This window comes from Sus scrofa, chromosome 13, assembly GCF_054392235.1.
Source record: "Sus scrofa isolate SSC_HxYL_T2T_F1_AM1 chromosome 13, Sscrofa_HxYL_maternal_Yorkshire_Landrace_v2.0, whole genome shotgun sequence".
Taxonomy (NCBI): Eukaryota; Metazoa; Chordata; class Mammalia; order Artiodactyla; family Suidae; genus Sus; species Sus scrofa.
Window position 1 is genome coordinate 31,946,085 of NC_139395.1, and position 15,431 is coordinate 31,961,515.

General features: G+C 41.0%; 1 protein-coding gene across 8 annotated transcripts in view; it reads right to left on the reverse strand.

Annotated features, from left to right (window-relative positions):
• GADL1 (glutamate decarboxylase like 1) overlaps nt 1-15,431 on the reverse strand; it is a 345,574-nt gene that overhangs the window by 280,737 nt on the left and 49,406 nt on the right. For 6 of the 8 annotated variants that reach the window (XM_084987313.1, XM_084987311.1, XM_084987312.1 and 3 more), the window contains exon 2: nt 91-313. The exons of the other annotated variants lie outside the window; for them this stretch is intronic. The gene's annotated coding sequence lies outside the window, so the exon portion shown is untranslated. The remainder of the gene's footprint in view (nt 1-90; nt 314-15,431) is intronic. 8 annotated transcript variants of the gene reach the window in all.

Below are 15,431 nucleotides of genomic sequence, written 5' to 3' on the forward strand. Positions count from 1 at the left end.
CTCCAGCATTCTACTCACACTTTGCAGCAAACATAAGTACTTTCATAGCTCAGTTTCAACCAACCCTGCAAATGAAAAAATCAGGCTTACCCACAGAGATGTCCTACAAGTAATAATGCCAATGATGAAGTCTAGTTATTTGCAGGAAAGGCTGAATCACATTCACATTCTCCCAGGTACAAGTGTTCTCAATGGAGGTGGTCTTCTTCTCCAGGCCTGGATATGCAGAGCGCCCTGCTTGCCTTGATTAACGACTCTCTCCATAAAGCCATAAAGCCAGTCTTGGTGATGACATGACAAAGATCCTCTGTCCCTGTGTGTTAACAATGCAGCAGGACCATTAGCTGTTGGCAAGTGTCCCAAGACTGCTCTGAAGCTGTGGAAGAATTCTAATGAAATATAAAGCATTCATCAAAAAGGAACACAATAGATTTTTCAAAGCTCATCCTCAGTACTTTCACTTAGCAACCACAATCCCACTTTAGGAAATACTACATGCATTTCCCTGCAACAAGAAATAAATCCTTTTGAACTGTCTTTTTTACCTTTTCTGTACTATCTAAATTTTAGGTTATGGACACGTGCTATTGTTATAACGAAAAAGAATTTACAAACGTTTTACAGTTGTTGTTTTTTTTTTCTAAAACCGTGTACTCTTAAAATTTTCAAAGTGGTTCATTAACAGAATCAACAGGGAAAATAAGTCAAAATTCAGAGCTACTGAATCAGGCTCCCTAGGGCTGGGGTCTAGAACATGGGCAAGTAGTGTCCCAAAATTCAGAAGTTGAGAAATTAAGGCCGCTTGCTTATAGTGGTCACAGTTGAGTTTCTACCCAATATATTTCTCACATTTCCCTTCCTACTGGCATCTAGATCTTATTTAGGTAATCACCTCTCTCCATACATCTCATATTTTTCTCAGGATTAGTTCATCCCTTCTCTCACTCCAATAGTGGTCCCTAGTTGATTTAAACTGCCTGGGTTCAAGAGTGAGCATGTGACTTATGCAACCAGGGTTGATCTCAGAATGCTGGCACATAAACGCTCAACATTTCACCAGAATTGAACAGGAAGCCCAGAACCCCAGTTCCTATAGCTGCCATCTTTAAACCATCAGAGGACTGAGGCTTGGGCAGAAAGTGATGCCATGAAAGCCAGACTGGGGAGCCAGAAAGAAACCAGACCTTGGTGCTACCATGGAGCTGCTGGATTAACCAATCACAGAGCCATTATTGCTGCTGAAGGTTCAGGTACACAAAACAATCAATCCTTTCTTTAAAAAGGCTGACTGAAATTAGATTTTATGTTCCTTGAAACATGGCATCCTAACAATTGCTTACAGTTCTTGGTTTCAGCTATAATACCATGTATCAGCTGATTTAATTTAGTCTAGTATTTTAGTTTAATCCAGGATCAAGTTCTAGCTACCTTCATGGCAATCAAGTACCATTTACTAAAAAGAAAAAAAAATAACGTGATGCAAAGCACTTAATGACTTTCTCCCCATGGGCAACATGACACTTGTTCCTCCATAACAAGACCCTGGTTTCAGTGTTCCTTGCCTCTGAAACTGACCCCAAGCTCTACCTTAGCTCCTCTCTCAGATTTACTGGTCCTGCCTTGAGGCCACTGGTTCTGTCCAGTTGCCTCTGATTTGTACTTTGCCTCTCTGCACAGCCATTTGGGACTGAGACAGTCTATATAATCTTTCAATTCATTTTCTCCCTGGACACTGGCTCTCAGATATGCTTAGTTTTCTCATCCATCTCGCACAAGGCCAAGATGGATGAGCCCTGGAATGCACCCAGTGGTCTGAGAGGGAGATGACTGGTCTGGGCTGGAGATGCCATAGTTACAGCAAATCATAGTCTCTCTTACTAAATAAAATCAGATCACTGAGTTGGAGGTGACTCTGAGATTTCTTCTAGTTTTAAGTTTCAAGAAGAAGTGGAATACCCATTGTGGCTCATCGGGTTAAGCATGCAACATAGTCTCTAAGGATGCAGGTTCGATCCCTGGCCCTGCTCAGTGAGTTAAGGATCCAGCATTGCCATAAGCTGTAATGTAGGCTTGCAACTGTGGCTCTGAGTAGTCATTAAAGAATTCATGGTCTGGTTGTAGGAGAAAACGGTTTCAGGGTGTGGACTAAATGAGTCCTTAGAATTTTTTCCAATCTATAGCCACTTTCAAGCAATTATAATATGCATCATTAGACTGTGGCCCAACTGACTTCTTTTAAAATATACCTATAAATGTTTATTTTTTTATTATGCTGGTGGTAAACTTAGGGTTCTGTAGATAGTTGCATTTTAATTTCAATCCCAGTCCCAGACATATTAGTGATATGATCTTGGACAAGTTACTTAAATTCTCTTAGCTCCAATTTCCTTGTCTGTAAGAGGAGTATAATAACATTAAATATTAAATAATATTTATTATTAATAATAAAGTTCATTTTATATAATTGATTTACATAAATAAATTATAATTAAATATTAAATATTAAAGAATTAAATATTAAAAACCTCATAGAGTTGTTGTGAGGATTACAGGAGGGGAACTGCAATCGCAGTTTACATCAATACCATTATCCTATTTTCATATTCACTACCACCATTACTAACGAATTATAGGGGAAAACAGAAAAATCTTTTCCTTGAAAGAAAAATAGCCCAACCCCGAGGAAACAGACAAAGCCCACTCCATATAGTAATTAGTAAAGACTAGTATTTTGCTGGACCCAGACCTCTGTAGATACATTGGGCTGTGATAAAAGGGAACATAAAACGAAGCATCCCATCACAGTCTGGGAATCTCTAGTGAATAGTAGAAGTCTGGGAGAAAAAGAAGTGGCCATGTCTGCTGAGGGTTCTGAATGTGAATGATGCAAGAGGAAGCATTCTTCCCCAATATGACACCCTGCACAGTGAATATCTGCAGTTGAAGGAGTTTGAGAAAACGGTGGAAGCAGGAAGCTCACTTTGCCCTCCCCCCTCAGTCCTTCTTTCCTAAAATAGGCCATAAAAACCTTCATGTGAGAAGTACCCTCCCTACAGCCAGAGGAAAGGAGCATCCTTATCTCCAAAGACAAAGGGATGCAGAGAAGAATCCCGGACAACAGGTCTCGCTAAGTTCCCCCAGGTCACTGCGCTAACCTCATACTCCTAAGGTGTCACATTCCTCCACGAAGGCCTTCCCTTCACCACACCTGGCACAGAAATACAGGTCTGTTTCTTCCTGTCTTCATTTCCTTAGGAAGCTTTCATGTCACATAAAATGTGTATTAAATAAATGCGTAGGCCCTTCTCTTGTTCATCTGTTCTTGTCAGTTTAGTTTTCAGACCCAGGGACCCTGAGATGGTCAAGGAAAGACATCTCTCCTTTGGGGAAAAAAAAAAAAAAACAGAACAAAACAGAATAAGCCCACTGCTTGGGCTCAGTGCCTAAAAGTCATTACCCGCTCCTTAGAAAAGAGATAAGTTTATATCAGAATTTACTACTTATCTTTTGTATTTGTATTGTTCTAGTGCTTTAGAGATCATATATATAATCAATGTAGTATAGTTCTAATTTTAGAGTAAAGATTAGTCATTCTTAGCTAATCTTTTTCTCAAAAGAACAGCCCAAGATTAAAAAAAAAAAAAAAGTTAGAGATAAGGAATCTGGACCTGAAGAGCTGAAGATCTTCTGTTGTCCCAGAGGGGGAAAAACCCACCTTTGTTCATGTTCTCAAGCAATGTATGTTACTATAACGTGAACTGCTTTATCCAGCTCCAAAATCAGATTTTGACAATTTGACTATTTGTGACAATCAGATTAAAGCAATTCCTTAAGACACCCAATATTTAAAGCAGCATTACACATCACTTTCTGGAAGCTCCCCAAATGCACAGAATCTCCTAAGCAAGAAGTCTTATCTATTTAACAAGTAATGAGATATACCAACAAGTTTGCCAAAAATAATGAAAACCAGAAAATACTCCTGGAGCTGTAAGGAATCATCTTTACCATCTTCACTGAACAGTCAGCTACAGGTGGAATTCCTGTGCCTGAAACCACAGCATCTAGAAACCATTACAGCCCCCAGGACAGGCCATCTCCACCCTGCAGAGATCAAGGGAAAGGAGAAAGGTACTCTTGGAGCCTGAGAGCCATGCATATCTGTACTCTTCTTGGTGCTGTGCTGCATCTATCACTTGGTATGCTAGTCCTTGGCTAATTGCTCCCTTAAAAGCAAAGAGTGAATAATAAGGGCAGCAACAATGCCAATAACAGACACATGAATGCTGATTTTGGACCAAACACTAGTGTAAGTGCTTTATTCCATACTAAAACACTTCATTTTCCTGTATGCCTAGGAAGCAGGTACCATTAGGTTACACATTTTAATATCCTGGGTAGCAGATAGGTCTTCTGGGGGATCAGCCGATGCCCACTGGCCTGACACTTAGGGATACAAATTTTACAGATGTGATCACTAAGGTACACATGTGTTAACAAAGCCAAGACCACAAGCTAGTGAGGGATACAGCAAAGATTTTAAATTGAGTTTTGGGGAAGTTCCCTGGTAATCTAGCAGTTAAGGATCCAGTGTTGTCACTGCTGTGGCTCAGGTTCGATCCCTGGCCGAGAAATTTCCGCATGCCATGGTCAACACCCCTCCCATCCCCCCCACAAAAAAAATTGAGCTTTTTGACTCTAAAGCTCACATTCTCAACTACCACTTGGAAAAATGAAGTGCCCTGGTTAGTGCCCATTTTCCCCCATGCTCAGTCCTTCTTAGGGTTCAAAGCTATCACAGCAGGAATAAAAGGGGAAGAGGAGGAACAGAGACCAGAAAGCTTTGAGGAGAGAGAAACAGGATTTATTTAACAAGCAATCCTGTTGTTTAATTTCTACACCTGCTAAATCCTTTCTTTCCTCAAAACTGTTTTATAAGAAACAGAATACATTTTAATGGCAGTTGGGCAGAGAAGGAACAAAAGAGCAAGTAAATTATTATCTGTAGATCACTGCACAAATGTAAGGTATTAGCAGTATTTGAAGTTATAAGAAATTCAGTGAATGGAATTCTGCACAGACTGTTGACTCTTTACAGCTTCTGCCCATTTTTTGCCACAAAGTATTGAACCTTCATGTGCCGCTACTGCCAAGGGTGTATTTGGGGAATGAAAAGTGACACCAGCCCTTGATTACAACATTAAGTATCAAGTATCACTATGTACACCACATTAAGACACCAAACATGGGCATAGGATGGCTGGCCTAAAGTGCATTTACTAATATCCAGTCTGCGAAGCAAGACAGGTAATGACTGATAACTCAGGCCACAAAGAGTTTTTAGAAAAAGAATCTAGAGCATATTCTTATTTTGTATGAATGTATGATAAAAAGACTAGTTTCCTCATTAGCCCACTCTTGACAGCCAGGAGCTAGTCCAGACAGGCCTTTGCCTTGATCTGAAACCTTAGCTATCATTTTGCTCATTTCACTTTTCCTAAATCCCAGGCAATGGCGTGGTTCACTGAGACCACTTCGCAAAGAGGAGATCCCTCTAAGGAGGTCACAGAGAATTCCCCCAGCGCTGGGCCTGTCAGACACTTCACAGTAGATGGGGGAAGAGACAAGAAGGAGTGTTTAGGACATGGAGCGGTCCAGTCAGCATGGACTTGAGCCCAGCTGCTACTGCTGCCTATGGTGTGTGAAGCCTGAGGTGATGGAGTTTGCCTTCAGCTGGCACTCTTTTATCTTTGTTGGCATGGAAATAAATTGGTTTCACTTTTTATTTCCTCTTTAAAAGTCCTTTGAATTCTAACAAGCTAATGCAGCTAGTTCCTTTGCCACCCTAATCCAAGTCCATTAACACACATCCTGCTTTTCACCATAACCTGTGACCCTTTTCAAGCCAAGCAATCATTCACATGCAGTTTGTTCTGTAGGAGGAAAGACTCAAAAGGTGTCTGATAATTCCTGGTTGAGACAGAGATTCAGGGAGAGGATGTCAAGCAATTCAGAGCCCTTCAGAGGCTGTCTGCTTGTCGATCTCAGCCTTGCTGCACCTTTGGGTTGACAGCCAGGAACATAGGCCATTAGCAGGAAGCTGCCTTTCAAACTTCACTAATGGTAGGCACTGCAGAAATGGGGGGTATGGTGAGCCCCATCCTTAGAAACAAATTTTGGATGCCCTTCAGAAAGGAAAAAAAAAAAGGGCAGCTGAAGCTTCCAGCTTTCATCTCACTGAAGACTCAGGCATTGCACAGAGAAAGACTTAAATGATCTTGGTTTTCTCAATGCTGTATTTTCCTGACATTTGTCATTCTATCTCCTATTTTTGCAAGATATTAACAGGGAAGTCCAATATGGAAGATATTTGTGATCCTGAACCAGGAAATGGAGTGAAGCAAAACAGAAGGACTGGGTCCCACCCACAGCTGCTTTTAAGAGAAACAGAAACCAAGAAATAGAGTGAGTGATAGCAGCTCTAAGGAGAGCAGAAGTTAAATTAAGGCTCTGGGGCATTTCTGGGAAGAAAAGGGAAGTGGGGAAAGATGTCCTTGACCTCAGATAGGTCTACATCAGAACTATTGGAAGCAGTGTGTCAAGAGAAACCATATGAGTTTTTAAGTCTAGATTTACACCATCCAGTATGGTAACCATTCACCACATAGCTACTGAGCACTTGAAATGCGACTGGTTAGAACTGAGATACAAATCCAATACTGAAGACTTCATATAAATATATATACATATATATATACATATATATATATATACACACACACATATATATATATTAGATGTTCATTAGTTTTATACATTGTGACTTGACATGACAGTAAGATATTGGGTTAAATAAAATACATTGTTAAAATTAATTCCCTTTGTTTCATTCAGCAATTTCAATGTGGCTACTTAAAAATTCTAAACTACGTATGTGGCTCCCATTACATATCTACTGGACACCACGTATCCGTGTGGCCAGAGCACAGGCTGGCCCATTTTGCACAGCACAGAACTGAAACACGTTATTTCCCATTCTTACTGGGAAACAACGTCTTACAGTTGTTTTACAAACATGTCTTACAGTTATTTTAGACAATGACTAATTGACTAGGAGAGACTAATCTTGCTTGTTTAATTCCAGATACCAGCCTCAAGGACCTGGGTCAGGAAGTAGGTAACAATTTAGACTATAAACCAGCCATGTAGCAAAGTCACAACACTCCCAGTTCCCTGAAAGATATAGACAATGGTCTGGCACACACTCCTAAACTGTTTTTACAGGAGGTAGACCCCCACCAGATCAGAAAACTGCTCACCACTAGCACATAGACCCAAGAATGGTTGAAACCAGAAGACTGGTGATGCTTGAAACTTCACCTGGATGCCAACCAATCTGAGAACTGAGCACGAGCTGCTCATAAACCCTGCAGCCCTCTCTCTCACACTACATTTATTGATTGATTGACTGATTGCTTTTTAGGGCCACATGTGCATCATACGAAGATTCCCAGGCTAGGGGTTGAATCAGAGCTGCAGCTGCTGCTGGCCTATGCCACAGCCACATCCAAGCCATGTCTGTGACCTATACCACAGCTCACAGCAACGCCAGACTGTTAACCCACTGAGCAAGGCCAGGGATCAAACCCACATCTTCATGGATGCTAGTAGGATTCGTTACTGCTGAGCCACAACGGGAACTCCCACGCTGACTTTAAAACCTTTATTTCCTAACTAGCCACTCTGAGATAGTCTTAAGACATTAGTCCTCCTTCTCCCCAGGTTGCTGGCCTCCTGAATAAAGCAACTTTTCCTTTTCCACTAACATCTTGTCTTTCGAGTATCAGCCTTTCAAGTGGCTAGCAGCCAGAACTTGGTTTTAGTACATCTGGACAAAGAGGTATATAATTTCAAAACTCTGCATGGATAAAGCCACCTACTGAAATGTGCCCTCCTCCTCTGGACTCCAGAGCTTCATGCTCCTCTGAGAAGCACTGAAATCAGCCTCAGCAGGACCATGAGGTAGGAGAGTTTAGGCCTGCTGACAGCCAGCCAGAAGCACAAGCAAGGTTTTCATTTAATGCATTAACTCTTCCTCTTGCCTCCCCCAAAAGAATCAACTTTGGGGGATGCTGACAGCAATAGGTAGCAGGAAGCAGGAAAGGTGTTGATTCCCTTCTCTGCTCCGGTTAGTTTTGCTTTTGTTTGAGCTCCACTCTGTCATGGAAATTTGCATCTCCTTGCTGACCCTGACACAGACCAGCAGTCTACTTCAATAAGCACGCCATCAGATGTGCCCAGTACTCTCCCTTCTGCATCAAGGCACCAAGCTCAAAATCATTTCATTACTTACTGTCAGGAGGCAATCTGAATATCCTGGAAACCAAGTTTGTTCTATTTATTCAAATACTGAGGTTTTTATTTTCCTATTGACTTATTACTGGAATTTGCAGAACATTTTGTGAATTCTGACTGATTGGTAGGTTTTGGTTTCAAATAGTTTTCTTTTCAGTTTTGTGTTCTTTTTTAAGCAAATACATTCATCTGGTTAACAAAAATGAATGATTCATGCAAAGTACAAGTACTTTATCATGCCCTCAATAAACTCCCAGACTAATTGAGTGAGATATATTTGTTTAAAAAAAAAATTACAGACACTATGAGAGAAATCTGTACAGAATAAGGAGGCATGTAAGGGAAGGAATGATCAGTTTTTCCTCTGGAAAGCTCAGGAAAGGTTTTAAGGGCCTTTGAGTTCAGACACTCCTGCTCCATTCCACACTCACACGCTCCTTCCCTCAAATCTGAGATCCAAATTAGCGTATCTAGATGCCTCCTAGCGTACCTAGGAGCCTCAGAAACATCTCAAACTTAACACGTATGATAGGTATCTCACTTCTTTCAAAGAAAAAAAACACCCATCCCTTCCTTATCATCCAAAGTTCCTTCAGTTCCCCCATCTCAATAAATGGCATTACTACCTACTCTGTTCTAAACCACAACCTGAGGGTCACTCCTGATTCCTCCCTTTTCCTCCACACTACTCCAGCCAATCCATCTCTCACTCAGGCTAATGCAGCTGACCCTACAGGACTCATTTCCTCCACTCCCTTCCCTTCCCTTCTAATTTCCAGGTATTAACATACATGAACTTCAACAAACATGAATGAATGAAGTCATGCCGCTTACCTGCTCACATCTGTATCTCAGTTGCACAAATAAAATTCCAAACACTCATCTTAGAATCTGCAAATATTTCTTAAACAGGATGCAAAAAACACTAGCTATGAAGGGAAATAAGATACTACATTGAATTTAATAACATCCAATCATCAAAGAGAATTGAAAAGGCAGCCCACCAAGTGAGAGAAGGTATTTACAAAAGGACTCACACCTACAATATAAAAGAACTCCGACAAATCAACAAGAAAAGCAGAGACTACACTATAGAAAAATGAGCCTAATGTTTGAACAAATGCTTACCAAAAGAGAACATCCAAATGGCCAACATATATCTGAAAAGGAGCTCAGCTCACCAAGATCTAATTAAAGCCTCACCACAAGACCAATCAGGAGAGCTAAAATGATCAAGGCAGATGGAATAAAGCCAAGTGTTGGAGGGAGTGTGGAGCAACTGGAATGCTCATTCCCTAATAAGAGTGTGACTTGGTACAACTGGCAGGAAAATTGTTTGGCAGTATCTATTAAAGTATCTATGTTCAAACCCTACCATTAGATACATACGCACACATTGCCAAAATACATGCATACATACATGCATACAGCTAAAGACAGGTTCAAGACTGTTATCAGCAACACCACTCATAAGTATGTCCCAAATGGAAATTAACCAAATGTCTGTTAATGGTAGATGAAAAAACAAAGTTTGCTATAGTCACATAACAGATTATTCAACAGCAATGAAAATGACTTCAATCACAGGAACTATGTGGTTATATTTCAGATCACACTATTAAGAAAAAGACAACAGAACAATGCTTACTATAAGATTTGTTTGTACTATGTTCAAAAGCAGGCAGAACTGATGAGTGCAGTTAAATGTTAGATTGGTGATTTCCTTGGTATAATGACTGGAGAAGAGGAAAGAGGGTGTTTCTGAGCTGCTGGCTATGTTCTGTTTTCTGATTTGGATGTTGGTTAAACTGGTATGTTGCATGTGAGAAAATTTATAAAAATTACACTTAGAGCTTGTATACTTTTCTGCATGTATCTTAAACTTTGATAAAAGTTTTTTTTTTTTTTTAATCCACACTTCCAGGAGTTCCCATCATGGCTCAGTGGTTAACGAATCCAACTAGGAACCATGAGGTTGCGGGTTTGATCCTTGGACTCACTCAGTGAGTTAACGATCCAGCACTGCTGTGAGCTGTGGTGTAGATCGCAGACACTGCTCAGATCTGGAATTGCTGTGGCTGTGGCGTAGGCTGGCAGCTATAGCACCGATTAGACCCTTAGCCTGGGAACCCCCATATGCCACGGGTGTGGCCCTAGAAAAGACAAAAAGACAAAAATTTAAAAAAAAATCCACACTTCCGGATGGCTCAGCGATTAACAAACCCCACTGGCATCCATGAGGATGCAGGTTCGATCCCTGGCCTCGCTCAGTGGGTTCAGGATCCAGCACTGCCATGAGCTATGGTATAGGTCACAGATGCAGCCTGGATCTGACATTGCTGTGGCTGTGGTGTAGCCCGGCAGCTGCAGCTCCAATTGGACCCTATCCTTGGAATTTCTATATGCCATAGGTGTGGCCCTAAAAAGACAAAAAAAAAAAAAAAAAAAAAAAGTAGAAAAAAATCCACACTCCCAACCAGAACCCGCCAGTCCCCACCCTCTCTCCATCCTCTGAGCTCTTTTTCCCCTGCTCTCCTGCCCTAGCCCACTGCTGCTTTCTAGTCTCTCAAATATACTAAGCTCACTGCGACCTCAGAACCCTTGCTCACCCTGCTCCCTTATTCTGAATGCTCTCCCCTGACCCTTCATCCAGCTAGCTCCAATTCTCTTTACACCTAAGTTCTCTCCTCTTCCTGGACCACACACAAAGTCAGTTTCCATCTGTTATTTTATATCTCAAGCCCCTGTTTCTTGCTTTCATAGCACCTATCAAAACCTGCATTATTTTTGTGTATGTAAAATTTTGTTGTCTGTGTAATCTGGCAGGTGCTCCTTCTGGTTGGAATGTTTGTTGCACAAGAGTGCAAACTATCTTCAGAGGGCATAGCAGTCCCTCTGAACCAGGATGATCAACTTGTCCAGGTTTCCCACAACTGTCTGGGTTTTAAAGACCTTCAGTCCTGGCAAAACAACACAGGTGGTCACCTTAGTCAGAAGCCTGATGCCAGCACAGAGTAAACACATAATAAATGCTGAACAAGCAAGTTTTTTAAAAAGTGCTGTCCAAGTAAACAAAAAAAAAAAAAGAGCAGAAATATAACACTTATTTTCTGAAAGTGACATAGAGAAAGGAAAAGAGGTTGGGATCATGGGCTTCTGCACCAGCAGGGCCTCTGTGATGTGATTACCACGTGTGATTATGTTGGTAAAACTTTGTAATGTGTCTCAGGCTTCCAAAGTTGCTTCTGTGGTTTAACTGCATGGAAACAAACTTCCTAAAAAGACAAAGTAAGAGGCACTGCCTGCAAATAGGCTGGTCAAAACATTTCATTTAAATGACTGTGCCCTGCTGGCATCCTCAGGAAATGGAAGCCCATCAGAAAACTGGCAGAGCATCTCTGCAGCCTCCACAGGCATCAAGGACAATTTCCATCTCCCTCTAGTTTGTCCTGTTTGGATTATAGTGTCCTCAGCAGGTGAAGGCACGGTTTCTGAAATTGAAATGATGCCCTAAGTGTGTGGCTTTCACTCAATCCCTCCTTATTAAGCCACCAAAGCTCTGTGATGGCCTCCCATTAGCACAACTGCCTCTTGACCCTGCGTTCTTGACCACTTGTTCCTGTGGAAGGATTGGCCAGCAAATTCACTGAAATGAAAGGGCAGCAATTTTTATGACTGGGAGTCATAGCCATCAGTGGGAAATCACACGGCACAAAGAGCATTCCACAAACACTCTTACATACTTTCTATGGTCCATTATTCCAACCTGGCTTTATTGGTGAAAGCATTTACAAATAAGCATATTAAACTATGATTATTATTTCCAATTCTCCATTAGAGAAACTGTAAATGATTTTTTCTGCAGTTTCTCCAATAAAGGCAGCATCCACTTCCTGTGCACTGGTGTGAGACTCAGTCATGTGACTTACTTTGGCCAGTGGGGTGTGGGTGGTGGTGTAACAGTTTCAGGCATAGATCTTGGAGGCATCACATGCCTTTCCACCTCTGCTCATACTGTGCAGCCATGAGGAGAACATGTGCCAGGTAACTAACTGATCCAAGGAGGACAAGAGAAAGGTGGAAAACACCCAGACCCAACCTATAGCTTCGAGTCAAGCTCCCATGAACAAAGCATAGATCAGCCAAGCCCCAACTAACACACAGATGCATGAGTTATAAGACTGAACATTGTTTTCAGCCACTGAGTTGGGGTGGTTTTTTAGCTAACGCTTTTGCGGAAAAAGAAAATTGATACAATGAAAATGAGTCCACTTATGACTTGGTGCTCTCCTACACCTCCTGATGGAGGTCAACTTTACTAACCCTTTCCACAAGGTCAACAGCAACTCTTAGGCAAAACAAAGTCATCTCAGACCAGTGAAAAATGATTGAGCATTCCTGATGCATCAAGCCCTGAGAACACAGAGACGATTTCATTAGAGGCTCTCATCCTGGAAGAGCTCATGTTCTGGGTGGGACATAGACTCCGTAAAAACCACACCTAAAAACAGTAATTCTAAAATGCACACTGTGACGGTAGTAATAATTCTGCTGTCCAAAAGAGACCATTTTCCATGGATAAAAGACCATGCAGTGAGAAGATGCATAGCCTAGTGACAGGCAACGAGGCAGGCAAGGGGCCATTACCTTTCATGGAGTAGGTATGTCTCTGACCAGGACAGTGACAAGATATAAGATGTTTGGTCCCTTCAGTCCTCAAACAGTAGCTGAATGGCATTTGGGGGTGTCTACACTGACCAACAGAAAGCAGTTGTTTCTTGCCACTAGGTATCCAGAAGAGTTGGTTTATAGTGTCAACTTGCACAACTTCACACAGAAATCACCTATGACATCTTTTGGAATAATTATTCTTTTTTAACAAATATATATTGAGGTATACTTTACCTCCATAAACTTCACCTATCTTAAGTATAAATTCAACAATTTTCAGTAAATTCACAGAGTTACACAACCAGGACCAGAATTCAACAACAGAACATTTCCATCACCCCAATAAAGATCCACTCTGTCCATCTGCAGCCCCTCCTGGTTTCTTCCCAGCTCTGGGCAGCCACTAATTTACATTCTGTCTCTAGAGATGGCCTTAATTGGAGATTTCATATAAATAGAATCATAATAATGTGGTCTTTTGCATTTGGCTCTTTCATTCAGCATGTTTCTGAGGTTCTTCCATGTCTTAGCATGTATTAATGCATTTTGTTCTTGAAGGAAATTAGTTTCCCTTACCAACTTCACTCCTGCCCAAGAAAAACAGAATTAGCATAAGAACATTACACATATTTACAAGCTTTAATTTCTTTAGCAATCAGGCCCAAAGAGGCTGGAGCCTACAATAAATAGAGATAATACTGACTGAAGTAAGAGCAAGGTTTATTCTCTACCTCTCATATCCCTCATCACACTTGCTGAAACAGAATTCAAATCTTTAGTTATCACAAAGAGCATCATGCATTATCACTACTCCTCAGGGAAAATGGTGACCATTACATATTTCCCTGACCACAGATGAAATGCTTCTTGGGCTACTTTAACCTTAACTTCCTCTTTGTCCCTGTCTCTGTCTTTCCCTCCTTCCGTCTGAGAGACAGGCAGACAAAGTGAGTGAGAGAGAGTATGTGTGGGATTGCATGTGTGCATCCACATGCATCCTGCCCCCTCTATTGGCTTTATAATTTGTTCACTGAGAATTCAGGAACTTTTGCAAAGGAACAGGATATCATCCTACAAAACTACTGGCCAGGACTAGAAAAATCACCTAACTCCATGGAAGACTATAAAATTCAACCACTAAAGAGTCATGATTTGTAAATAGAAACCAGAAAAGGGGCAACTGATCTCAACGTGTTTGTTTGCTAAATATTTAAGCATTTCAGTTGGGCAATCCAGAAAGGACATATTTTTATATAGTTGCTTATTACTTCCATCAGTGAGACTGGATCAAATCAGCTCATAATTTAAGGAGGATTTTCCTTTTATACAATCATGAAGAGAACACCTTAAGCACTACACAGAACAGAATTTTGAGTGTGTAATCAGCCAAGAGAACGGGTGAATCTGCTTGGGAATTGGGAAAAATCCCATGGACCAGCCATTGCCCCCAAGCTAAAAACCACATTCAAAACTGCTGCCAGTATCTTATGCCCAATGGACATACTTGATTTGCGTAGCTACTTCCGACCCCATATTAAACAGAACATTCATCTTGGAAGCACTCTGAGACCACCTATGACATCACCATGGAAGCTGAGAGACAATGCCCCGCTGAACACCCCCATACAAAGATGCTGTGACTGTGCCAAGCCTGATTTTGTAAGCCAAGGGGGAAGTGATCTGGCAGTGATTTGGCAGCAAGTTTGAATCTAAAACAACCTGAAGAATGAGAAAGCAAGGTTTAAATTAAACAGAATTGAACTGAACAGAGGAAGGGAGAAGATAGAAACCCTGTAACTGTAATAAATTCTTCCAATTCAAGGCCAGGAAATAGTGGATGGAAGAAGATGGGAACAGAACAAAACATCCAAATGCATGTGAATCACCCACACTCATGTGCTATAAAACAGGGTCTAAAAACCCAGAGGATGCTGCCTGAGGGTCCTTAAGTCACTTACCTCTCCAGTCCCATAGACTAAGACTTTTAGGTAAACCAAAGGCCATTAGAATTACTCCACATTTTTTGAATGTGGGTCTCTGTGGAAAGGATGGAGCTAATCATATCCCTTGGCCCATGGAACATTATCACAATCAGTTTATACAAGGCCCTTCTCTGGTTTTTCTTTATTTACTTATCCCTTTTATTATGACTTACCTCTTCCTGTTTCTCTCTCCCCAACAGGAACATTTTCCTGTTTTTAAGGTACATGTAAATATATGCTATCTGTTCTGTAATATTTTTATTTTGTATAGATAATGTTACATATCTGCTTATGTTTCCTTCCAAATTCTTTTTTTTAAAAAACAGTTTTTAAGTGATTATGATTTTTTCCATTATGGTTGGTTTACATTGTTCTGTCAATTTCTACTGTACAGTAAAGTGACCCAATCACACACACATATAC